General features: G+C 45.7%; 1 pseudogene; it reads right to left on the bottom strand.

Annotated features, from left to right (window-relative positions):
• Positions 1-10,454: 10,454 nt before the first annotated feature.
• On the bottom strand, positions 10,455-10,571 carry LOC139030089 (small nucleolar RNA SNORA70; annotated as a pseudogene).
• Between the last annotated feature and the right edge of the window lie 2,407 nt (positions 10,572-12,978).

Genomic DNA, 12,978 nt, shown 5'->3' with positions numbered 1-12,978 from the left:
AGCCATGTTTTCCTGACTCCTCGATGATCTAATGGTTTCATGACGTCCTCTGCTTCCTCCTGTTGAGAGTCAGGCCTAGGAGAAGGGCCAGAGTGTCTCAAAAGCCCCTCTCCCTGCAGGGTCCTTGGTTTTCCCTCACTCCCAAAGAGAGTTTGGACTTCCCAGGTAGTGTTAGTGGTAAGGAACCTGCCTGTCAATGCAGAAGACTTAAGAGACATGGGTTTGATCCCTGGGTCGGGAAGATCCCCTGGAGGAGGTCATGGCAACCCACTCCAGTATTCTTGCCTGGAGAATCCTATGGACAGAGGAGCCTGGTGGACTGCTGTCCATGGGGTCACAAAGAGTCAGACATGACTGAAGTGACTTAGCACACATGCAGGCAAAGAGAGCTCATCAGTTCTTCCCTCCGAATCCCACCTGTGTTCACCCCCAATTTCCCAGTAAGAGTTAGAAGTGCCCCAGGGCCTTGGGGGTTTGGGAACCTGGAAAGGGGGAGGCAGGGTCCAACAGGCTGGGGTCTCACCAATTCTGCAGCTTCCTTCAGACTCTGCAACAATCTAGCTACCTAGCTCCAATGCTGCCAAAGTCAGAAAGAGCAGTGCATTTGATGACAAGGCACGTGGCCTTGTGTCCCTAAGGCAATCGGGGCAGCCTTTGTTGTCCCAGAAGTGCCACTAGTGTGACCAGCATGCAGTGTTGGCCCCACATCAGGCTATAGTGCTATTAGCACAAGCCTGGTCTCCTGGTCAATTTTTCTTAGGCACCTGCAGCCTGATGTGCAGGTGCTTGTTTGTGTTGGACAGCCTTGAAGGCCATGGACAGGAGCTTATAGAACAAGTGATAAGATAAAGGTAAAGGTGGCCTCCTTGCCTCAGATTCTGCCTGGCAGCAGTTTCCACTTGCAGGTTCAAAGGCCTGGAGATGATGAGGGAAGCAACTTGCTTTCAAATCACCTTGACTCTGGGTTTTCTAAGCCTGCAGGCTACTGGGGAAGCAGGGTAAAGGGGCAGAGAGCATTCACAAATACTATTACTTGATCAGTAGGGGTGAAAACGAAAGAAAAAACATGTCTAAAAACCACTGATCACTGATTTTTAAATAACAGCATCCAGTCCTGGCAAGAATAAGGGGAAAGCTTTCTGAAAAGCAATTAGGCAAGATGTGCCCAAAGGCAGGAAAACGTGCATTCTCTTTGACCTCACAATGCCTCTTCTATTTATCTTGAGACAATCATTTAAAGATATTAATACATGAGAATATTTACTTCTGGGGTAATCACAAAAGCACTGTTTATGGTAAGAAAAAAAATATGGAAACTACCTAAATAGGGTATTCATGACGTACTCTGTGGTAAATTAATTCAACGGAATATTTTGCAAATATGAAAAGTAAAATTAGAGCAGAACACTTATTTACATCAAAAGATGTTTCTAAGTGTGATTAAAGATGAGTAATAAAATAGACATGGTACATTTATCTATGTCATTAAACATTCTTCAATAACTTCATTTAATGGCTTAAGGGTATTTTATTATATGCAAAATAATTTATCTAACACTTTATTGTTAGACTACTGGATACTGTTAGCTCTGATCATTTTTATATTAAGAAATAAAGCTATACTATAGCTGACAATAGTGTATTTTATATTTGAAAGTTGCTAAGAGACTAAGTCATCAAAATTCATATCACAAGAAAAATATTATAATCATGTGATGTGATGTATATTCATTAAACTTACTGTGGTGATCATTTTGCAATACATATGTATATCAAATCATTGTTACACCTAAAATGAATATGGTGTTATATATCAATTATATCTCAATAGAAAAAAAGAAATAAAAGCTATGATGTCCACCCTTGTAGCTCTATCTTTGCTCATGTCTATGATTCAAAAACATTCCCAGAAGTAGAATGAATGAGTCAAAATGAACATAAATTTCAAGGCTTAAAAGCCAAACTGCTCTCTATTAAGGACAGTGTTTGAGATCATTTCATACTCAACCACATTGGGAATACTCAACAGCAAACAACATTAACTTAATAGGTGAAAAATGGGGACCCATTTTTTTGTTGGTTTATTTTTTAAATTGCTTTGTGCTCAGTCACTCAGTCATGTCCAATTCTTTGCAACCTCATAGACTGTAGCCCGCCAGACTCCTCTGTCCACGGGATTTCCCAGGCAAGAATACTGGAGTGGGTTGCCATTTCCTACTCTAGGTGATCTTCCCGACACAGGGATCGAACCTGCATCTCCTGCATTGGCAGGTGGGTTTTTTTTTTTACCACTAAGCCACCTGGGAAGCCCATTGATTGATAACAGAGTGGTTAAATAGATGCTAGTGGTTAAATTTCTACTAGCATTTGAAATTCTACTAGCATTGAATTCTACCAGCATTCTACTAGCATTGAAATATTAGAAAGCCATTACAAATAAAGAGGTAAGTCTACTGATGTGGAAAGATCCCCCCAAACATACTACTAATTGGAGAGAAACCTAAAAAAATAAATAAATAAAACTCATTGTGGGATTGTGTAAACCTTTTTTGAGAGTTCTAGACAAATCTACACCAAACTAATAATTGATATGGTATATATCTGCTATGATTTTTAGCCATCTGGCACCGCTTCCTGTGTTTGGAAAAAATGTCCACTATGTGGGTCTTGGGAGTAGGCTGAGCGTGTCCTTTCCAACGGAAGCCTCAAAGGTTGGATGCTTGTTCTCCCATCCTCCTCTGAGTCAGGAAGCAGCACATGATCAGGGGTCAGGCAACCTGACCTGCCCTCCCTGGACTTTGAATTGAGAGTTAGTGATATAAAGTAGCAGGACAAGGGAGTTCCCTGGTGGTCTAGTGGTTAGAATTGGGTGCATTCTACAATGGCCATGTACTGAACTTTTCATTTTAGCTGTCATATTTTTCACAACAAATGCCTCTGGTGGGGTCGTTTTTCTAAAACTGTGCTCCTCCAGCTTCCTACTCCCAGCACTCTTTCACCTACCAGAGAAGATCAAGCTTACATTCACATCCTGTACTCTCTGCTCCAGTTATTCTGCTGTTTGGAATAGGTGATTCACATTCTCTTTAGTATACACCACTAGCTTTCTCCTAAATACACGTGGAACTTAGGCTGGTCTGTCTGAACTGACACCAGAATCATGTGTGATCAACACCTGGCCAGATTCACTTAGGAGGGAAGGAATAAAGGAAGTGTGAGAGGGGAGGGGAGGACCAGGAGTTTGGGAATAGCAGATGCTAATGATTATAAAAAACAAGGTAGCACAGGGAACTATATTCAATATCCTGTGATAAACCATAACGAAAAGGAATATGAAAATATATATATGTATATGACTGAATCACTTTGCTGTATAGAAGAAATTAATACAACATTGTAAATCAACTATACTTCAATAAAATAAAATTTTAAAAAAGGAAGTGAGAGGTGTCAACAGCCTGGCTTCTGGAAGCAGAGGGTTCTGAACATACTGATTCAGAGAGAAAACTGGAAATGCCTTCATGTATGGGCTCTGGGTTTGAATTCTGACTCAGCACTTTCCAGTCGAGTGCCCTTAGGTAAATGACTAGAGCTCCCTGAGCCTCCATTTCCTCATCTGCTAAAAAAGAGATTACAACATACTTTTATCATGAAGTTGTTAAGATATTAAAATGACTGCAAATTCTTTGTCACTACTCTCACAGAGAGGTGGGGACCATGACCCCTCCCCCCCCGGAATCTAGGCCAGCTCAGGTCTGCTTTGACTCACGGTGTAAGACACAAGTGATGCTGCATGACTTTCCTGGTGAGGTTATAAACGCTCATGGAGTTTCCACTGGTTCTCTTGGTGTATTAGTTTCCTGGGCCTGCTGTATCAAATTGCCACAAACATCGTGACTTAAAAGAACACCAGGGCATTATTTCAGTTCTGGAAGTCAGAAATTTAAGTGGCTTGGCAGGGCCACATTCCTTCTGGGTGCTAGAAGGGAATCCATCTCACTGCCTCTTCCAGCTTCTAGAAGAGGCCACCTACATTCCTTGGACTGGCTGATGGCTCCTTCCTCGCATCACTCTGACCTCTACTTCATTGTGATGTCTCCTTCTCCAACTCAGATCCTTCTGCTTCCCTTATAAGGATGCTTGTGATCACATGGGTCCATCCACATGAGCCAGGATGATCTCTCCATCTCAAGATCCTTGACCTCATTATATCTGCAAAGTCCCTTTTGCCATGTGAAGTAATATACTCACAGGTTCAAGGGATTAAGACATGGACGCGTTTAGGGGGCCATAATTCAGCTGAGCACAGCTGGATAGATGTTGCTTTTCTGTGCCTCAGTTTCTTCATCCTTAAAATGAAGGTGACAGTGGTACTCGGCTCTGAAGTTGTCTCGAAAATTAAATGAAATCATAGGTGCTTGGAAGCAGACCCAGCACCAAGAAGGGCTCAAAAGTATCAGCTATTTTCTTAGTTTAGAATCTCCCAGAAGATGTCAGTGAAATCACACAGTTAATTTGGGAAGTGTAGGAAACAGTGCACTGGTGGGAGGTGATACAGGGAAGGGAAATTGAATAATAAAGGGTAGTCTCTATGCCCGCTGCCACTGCAGGTAGCCAGAGAGCAAGCCAACAGGGAGAGTCTGGGAAGGGGGCAGAGAGCAGACCTGAGGGGCAAGGGTGCTATTTTTGCTCCAGTTTCTCTTAGTTATTACCGGAGGGCTATTCTCATAGGGTGTTAATTTCCTGGCACTCCCAGTCTGGCCCATGCAGGCAGAGTGACCTTCTGTGGTTCCAGAAAAGAGCTCACAGTTACCCAGATGCACACTGGAAGTCCACTAGGGCACCACAGAACACCCAAGAGATGATGGCAAAGCTCTGAGAACAACTCCTGGAGATGTTTGTATTATTACATCCAGCCGAAAAGGGATAAGCATTCACCCGAGCTGTGTGAATTGATCCTGTAACCAAGTCCCCCTAAAACTAAGTTCCTCTGCCCAGTTTATAATTCATCTGTCTATTCAAAATTTTATTCCCTTTCTTAGAAACCTAGATGTCCATCAGCAGATGAATGGATAAGGAAGTTGTGGTACATATAAATAATGGAGTATTACTCAACTATAAAAAAGAATGCATTTGAGTCAGTTCTAATGAGGTGGATGAACCTAGAGCCTATTATACAGAGTGAAGTAAATCAGAAAGAGAAAGACAAATGCCATTTATTAAGGCACATATACACGGAATCTAGAAAGATGGTACCAACGCTCCTACATGCAGGGCAGCAAAGGAGACATAGACGTAAAGAACAGACTTTTGGACCCAGCGGGAGAAGGAGAGGGTGGGATGATTTGAGAGAATAGTATTGAAACATGCACATTACTGTATGTAAAATAGATGACCAGCGCGAGTTTGATGTATGGAGCGGGGCACCCAAAGCCCATGCTCTGTGACAACCTGGAGGGATGGGGAGGGAGGTGGGAGGAGGGCTCAGGACAGAAGTTTACCTATGTTTACCTATGGCTGACTCATACTGATATATGGCAAAGACTGTCACAATATTATAAAGTAATTATTCTCCAATTTAAATAAATAAACTTTCTTTCCCTTTCTTTTCCTGAACCAGTTCCCCCTCAAGATTGAGGAATATCAAAGAAAGGGGAGATTGTCACCATGGGGCCTTCCTGGGACAGGACCCCTCCCCCACCAAGTCCTCCGCCTGCCTCTTGAGTGTAGAAAAACTGTAGCCTTCTAGGTCTTCCTCAAGTTCCAAAGAGCAAATTTAATCAGAGACATGAAAAAATGTGGAAACAAAGGAAAACTGTCAAACAAGACAAAATAATAATAGGTTAGCCACTCAACAAAGGCAAGGACTTTTAGTTCCTCCTCAAGGCCTGCAGATGATAACCTGGGCCATATCCTCAAAGAAGCTAACTGCATGCTCACCACAAGCACAGAGACCCCAAATCGTTTGGAACCAGAAGGTTGTCGATGCTGACTCCTGATTATCTTGTGCGTGCGTGCTCAGTTGCTGCAGTCATGTCCAGCTCTTTGCGACCCCATGGACTGTAGCCCACCAGGCTCCTCTGTCCATGGGATTCTCCAAGCAAAGATACTGGAGTGGGTTGCCATGCCCTCCTCCAGGGGATCTTCCCAGCCCAGAGATCAAACCCTCATCTCTTAAGTCTCCTGTATTGGCAGGCAGGTTCTTTACCACTGGCACCACCTAGGAAGCACCCCCACCCCGGGAAGCCCCATCCCCACCCCCCCCCACTACCTCACCACCAACCAATCAGAAGACTGTCCACAAGCTGATCACACACCCCTCTTCCTCACCCTGTCTTCACAAACCTTCCCTGAAAGCTACTGGAGAGTTTGGGTATTTTGAGCATTAGCTGCCTTGTTGGGTGTACCTCTTGCTCGGTGCCTGCAGTAAATGCTGCACCTTCCTTCACCACAACCTGGTGTCAGAGGAGATTGGCTTTCCTGCTCTCAGGTGAGTGGACCTAAGTTTGGTTCGGTGACAATCCTGAGGTCGTGGAAGACAATGGTCACACCCAGCCAGGACTGCTTTAAGGCACAGCCCTAAAGAATCTGCCTGCAATGCAGGAAACGGGGGTTTGATCTCTGGATCAAGAAGATTCCCTAGAGAAGGGAATGGCTACCCACTCCAGTATTCTTGCCTGGAATATTCCATGAGCAGAAAAGCATGGTGGGCTACAGTCCACGGGGTCACAAAGAGTCAGACATGACTGAGCAACCAACATACTTTGACACTTTTCCGGCTCTTAGTGCCAGTTGAGGCTACTTGGGCCTTCGGAGGGAAGGGTCCCCCTCCCAAAAACCTGTGAGCTCTTGTGTTGTGGGTCATCCCCACTTCACGCCCTTGGTCATGAGACATGAACTAGGTATCGATGGGCAATGGACCAAGGAGGCTCCCTCAGATCACAAGAGAGGGAGAGGCAAGCCACTCCCAAGAGGCTGAGGAAACTGCCCCACTAGGTGGACCCCATATTCAATGAATTAACTCACCCCCAGAGATGGGCACCCAAAGCAAGCCAGGGTCTGGGGTCCCTGAGGAGGCCCATGCCCACTGGCCTCACAGGACAGGAAAGTCCCACATGAAGTCATCCAAATGAAAAGAGGTTTATTATCAGGAGACCAAAGGGTGCCTCCAAATCAAAGACAGGACGGGGCTGGTCTCACGGACCTGAGCAGCCAGGGTCCCCACAACCTCAGTGTGGCGTCTCTCCATCTCCTTGAACTCAGATGGATCAGGTTCAAATTCCACTTCACACCCCACAAGCTGTGTGATCTCCAGTTGCTAGACCCCTATGACCCTCAGCTTCACTATCTGTTCTCACACACAAGAGGGATAATACTAACTTTCCTTCCAGTGGGAACACTGCCTGACCCACAGTATGGCTTTGAGTTTGTTGTCATATTTTTGTTGTTGCTTAGTTGCTTAGTTGTGTCCGACTCTCTGTGACCCCATGGACTGCAGCACACAAGGCTTCCCTGTCCTTCACTATCTCCCAGAGTTTGCTCAAACTCATGTCCAGAGTCCGTGACGCTATCCAACCATCTCATCCTCTGCCGCCCTCTTCTCCTTTTGCCTTCTCTCTTTCCCAGCATCAGGGTCTTTTTGTCACATATTGTTGTTCAGTCACCAAGTCGTGTCCAACTCTTCGTGACCCCGTGGACTGCAGCACACCAGGCTTCCCTGTCCCTCACCGTTTTCCGCAGTCTTCTCAAGTTCATGTTGCCATATATATAGTGTGTGACTATAACATACATAATTACATATAGTGCATATTAACCTTCTTAATTATCCTCTCACTGACAAGCCCTCTCTGACTTCTCACTGATTTTATGCCTCTGAAAGGCAGCCACCAGAGGGCGCCAGACTCCCTGGTTTTAAGTCCCAGATACAACTTTCTGACCCATTTGATTTTTTTTTTTTTTTTTTTTTGAAACTGATTCATTTGATGCTGGGAAAGACTGAAGGCGGGAGGAGAAGGGGACGACAGAGGATGAGATGGTTGGATGGCATCACCGACTCAACTGACATGAGTTTGTGTAAATTCCGGGAATTGGTGATGGACAGGGAGACCTGGAGTGCTCCAATCCCTGGGGTCACAAAGAGTTGGACACAACTGAGCAACTGAACTGAATTGAACAACTCCCTGAGGACTGCTGGTGCCACAGTCCAGGACATTCTGAGGCCTCTTTTCTAGAAAGTTCATGGAAATGGAATCAGAAGTCATGTGATCTTTCCTATCCAGAATATTTTGCTCAGCGTCATGCATCTGAGACTCAAACGAGTTACTCTATAGATCAAGAGCTAGATCTATTTTACGTAAATTGATGCAGCCACTATGGAAAACAGTATGGACGTTCCTCAAAAGACTAAAAATAGAGTTATGGGTTCCTGCAAACCCACTCTTGGGAATATATCCCAACAAAACTATAATTTGAAAAGATACATGCATCCTTAAGTTCATAGCAGCACTTTTTTCACTAGCCAAGATTTGGAAGCAAACTAAATGCCCATTAACAGAAGAATGGATAAGAAGATGTGATATATATATATATATATATATATATATATATGTACGTGTGTGTGTGTGTATACACACACAATAGAATATGACTCAGCCATAAAAAAGAATGAAATAATGCCATTTACAGCAACATGGATGGTCCTAGAAATTAACATACTAAATGAAGTATGTCGGAAAGAGAAAGACAAAAACCATATGATATCACTTGTATATGGACTCTAAAATATGACACGAATGAACTTATCTATGAAACAGAAACAGACTCACAGACATAGAGGAGACTTGTGGTTGCCAAGAGGAAGGGGACTGGGGAGGAATGGATTGAAAGTTTGCTACTAGCAGATGCAATCTATTAATATTACATATAGAATGGACAAACAACAATGTCCTACTGTCTAGCACAGGGAACTATATTCAATATCCTGCAATAAACTATAAAGCAAAAGAACATGAAAGGTATATATATGTAACTGAATTATTTTGCTATAGAGCACAAATTAGGAACACGTTGCAAATCAACTATAGTTCCATAAAAAACATTTCTTTTAAAAAAAAAAGAGCTCATTCTGTTTTCTTGCCAAGAGGTCTCCACTGTGTGGATGGCCCACGTTTTGTTTCTCTGTTCATCTGGTGATGGACATTTGGATGATTTCCAGTTGAGGCTGTCATGAATAATGCACGAACAGACAGACACTGCTGTGGACATTCATGCCCAAGTCTCTGAGTGAAGGCTCTGTCTCAGGTTCGAACTGCGCTTAACGCTATTTGGGGGATGGTCATCCTCAGAGATTGAACTTCGTGGAGCCACTGGAGCCTGCATATTTCTGCCCAGCGCAAGACTTCTCCAAGGGGCTGTCTTGGCTCCAGAGCTCCTCCCCAGGGGGCTGGGACTTTGTCAAGTCAGCACATGGTCTGTGGCCCTTTCTTCTCTCCTGTCGCAGGTGTGTCTTCCTACCAAACCTCTTGCACTGCTGACTCAGCCTTGACGTCAGCTTTCCGGAGCACCCAGCCCAAGGCACATGAAATGTGCTCGGGACAGTACCTGGCACGTTGTTTATCATTGTGATTATAACGTGGAGGCAGGCAGATGGGTTCTGGTGCTGGGTGACTGGGTGCAGCTCCAGTGCCCACTGAGGGGAGAACAGTAGTGCTAGAGCCTGTCCCACTTGGGCCCAGCCATCCAGAAATTTCCAGTAAAAAATCCACCTGCAATGCAGGAGAATCAGGCTCCATCCCTGGCTCGGGAAGATCCCCTGGAGGAGGAAATGGCAACCCACTCCAGTATTCTTGCCTGGGAAAGCCCATGGATAGAGAAGCCTGGAGGGCTACAGTCCATAGGGTCCCAGAGAGTTGGACCAGCTGAGCATGCACGCTGTGAGCATGCATGCCAGGGCTCAGCTCTAAAGAGGGAGGGAGTAAGGAGAGAGGGGGTCAGAATCCCAGGCAGAGAAAATAGAGAATATTCCATTCCTTTTGTTCTTTTTTTCTGACAGGGAAGGAGGATTTATTAGTGAGCATGTGTAAGGAGGGGACAGCGCCAAGGCTCTCATGAGCACAGGATCCGCTCTTTGTCCAGAGGGCCACAATTAGGGGTGTATTTAACCCCGAGCCATCTCTGATGAGCCGCTTTTCTGCTACCATGTTTTCAAATTCATCTGCCTTAAACTTAGTAAATCCTCACTTCTTGGATCTTCTGGCAGCCAGGGAACTTGAACTTGGCCCTGTGGAGAGCCTCAATCACATGCTCCTTGATCTGCAGCTTGGTGCGGACAGACATTGTGACTTGCCCAATGTGGACACTGGCCACTCTGCCCTGCGGCTTTCAAAGGCACTGCACATACCTGTCTAGAGCCTAGACTGGGGACAGCAGGCCATTCATGAATGTCCACTGGAAAGTGCTGTCTCCAAGGTCCCTCAGGGCAGTCGGCTGCAGACACGACCGAGGTGGCTGCTGTCTGCAGCCGTCGCACAGCAGTCCTACCCTTTTTCTGTCCTCAGCTTCCCAGTCTGAGGCCGCCTTGGGGAAGCAAGAATCTCGGTAATGTTCTGAGCTGTCATGATGAAACGGTGCTGCATAATTTTATTACTGAACCGAGACAGCTCTTGGGACAAAAGGCAGTTTCAAGGCCTTTGATTACTGAAGAGGATCTGAAATATTTGCATTTTGCCTGATATTGTGTCCAAAGGGCATGGAGGAATTGTCCTCATAGCTGTCCACAGGAACAAGGAAGGGAAAAAAAAAAAACAGACACCGGGTCAGCTTGTGCCCCTGGAGTCCTGATACTCCACTTGATAGACATGGTGATTCCACAGTGGTCATTTCCTGCCTCTCCCTGAACTCTCTGGGACAAAAGCCATTAGGTGGGACAGAGTTAGTGGGCAGGGGCTGCGGGAGGGCCGTCTGGCCCAGGGAAGGGAGTCAGAGTCTGCCCAGTGTGAAGGAGACATGGAGGCAGGGAGTACGCATGGGAGAAGGCCACACATAATATGCAACAGGGTCCATCACGTAAGCAAGTGAATCCACGATTACAGGAGCGGGGTTCTCACTGTCAAAGTGGCGAGGTCTGAGGCAGGAACAGAGCCAGCACGACACTGTGGCTCTAGGCTGGAATTAGGCATCAGTGTGAACTCGAGGTTCTCCATAGGTCGTCAAGAGATACAGGTAGACGTAAATGTGTGTGTGCACTGAACGGTACTGAGCACACAGATATTGGCCTCGAAGTACCATTAACCACTAACAAGAACCAGGGCTCTTTGTAGAATGGGCTCATTTTGAGGGGGCTGTGTGTGTGTGTTAGTCGCTCAGTCATGTCTGACTCTTTGCGACCCCATCAGTCCATGGAATTCTCCAGGCAAGAATACTGGAGTGCGTTAGCCATTCCCTTCTCCAGGGGCTCTTCCCAACCCAGGAATCAAACTTGGGTCTCCTGCATTGCAGGCAGATTCTTCACCATCTGAGCCACCAGGGAAAGCCAGGGCAGCAAAAGTTCAAGGTGAGCCTGAGACATCTTGTTATGCCGGAAAGTAAAGACGTGCACAAGGAAGGATGGGGTCATGTCGAGAGGATGCAGAAGTCACCTGATGTCCTCTGGCCTAAAAAGGGATAATTGGGACATCAAAATAAAACATAGTAACTTGTTTGATTTCCACAGCTGATGTAACCAAGTGCCATAGAGTGGCTCAAACAACAGAAACGAGTTTGTCTCACAGGCCTGGAGTCCAAGATCCAGGTGTTGGCAGGGCTGGCTCCTTCTGAGGCTCTGAGGGAACATCTGTCCCCTGCCTCTCTCTATGCTTCTGGTGGTTTGCTGCAATCTTTGCCTTCTTTGGCTTGTAGAAGCATCATCCTGATCTCTGTTTTCATTTTCACATGGCATTCTCCCCATGGGTCGTGGTCCAAATTTCCCCTCTTTAAAAGGACACCAGTCATGTTGGAGTAGGGACCACCCTACTTCAGTCTGACCTTATCTTAACTAATGACCCTACTTTCAAACAAGGGCACATTCTGAAGTCCTGGGGAGTTAGGACTTCAATAGATTTTAAATTGGGGGGGTATACAACTCAACCCATAATACACGGTAACAGATTATAATGTAAGGGATCAACAGGAAGCCACATGTCCATATTGATATATAGATACTGATTTAAATAAATTAATTCACTTAAAAAGCTAATGTGTGATGAGGAACAGATTTATATAGTCTCAAAGCACCTCCCCACTAGTTACTTATTCATAACAAAGGGCGAAAGAAGAACCTGTAAAGAGGCCCCATCTCCAAATACAGTCACCTTAGGGTGAGGGCTTCAACATATGAATTTCAGGGTCAGGGAGCAAGATTGGTTCCATAACAACAGCCTTGTTCCCAAAGAGGGGAACTGAGGGGATGTCACACTATGGTTCTCAGAGGTCCCCAGCAGTCACCTGCTCATCAGTACCCCTAGGGTTGCCTCCCTTTCCTCCCATGTCCCCACCCTCTACAGGTGCTTCCAGGGATCCTACAGCCAAATCAACCACATGACCTTGAATCCTGGTCACAGGAACTGCTTCTGGGGACCCCAAACTCACCCAGTACCTCTACCTCCAGCTTTGGACCAGATGTTCAGCCTGGCAGGGAGAGGAGGGGCCAGATGCCACCTTGGGGCAGGGGCAAGCACACCTGTGCAACTTCAGAATCCCAGTCTGGACACCTGACTGGCACTGGCTGACAAGAATCTCTTTCCCAGGGAATTTGGGACCTAGACCAAGAGATTCTGGCTCAGCCTCTCAAAGAGAAGTTATGAAATGGGAGCTGGGGACTTCCCTGGTGGTCCAGTGGTTAAGACTCCATGCTGCCACTGCAGGGGGTATAGGTTCCATTCCTGGTTGGGTGATTAAGATGATTCAGATCCCATGGTTCAGCCAAATAAAATTAAACTAAAT

Source organism: Odocoileus virginianus, chromosome 20 (genome assembly GCF_023699985.2).
Source record: "Odocoileus virginianus isolate 20LAN1187 ecotype Illinois chromosome 20, Ovbor_1.2, whole genome shotgun sequence".
NCBI classification, from domain to species: Eukaryota; Metazoa; Chordata; class Mammalia; order Artiodactyla; family Cervidae; genus Odocoileus; species Odocoileus virginianus.
This window is presented reverse-complemented; position numbering and strand designations above follow the sequence as displayed.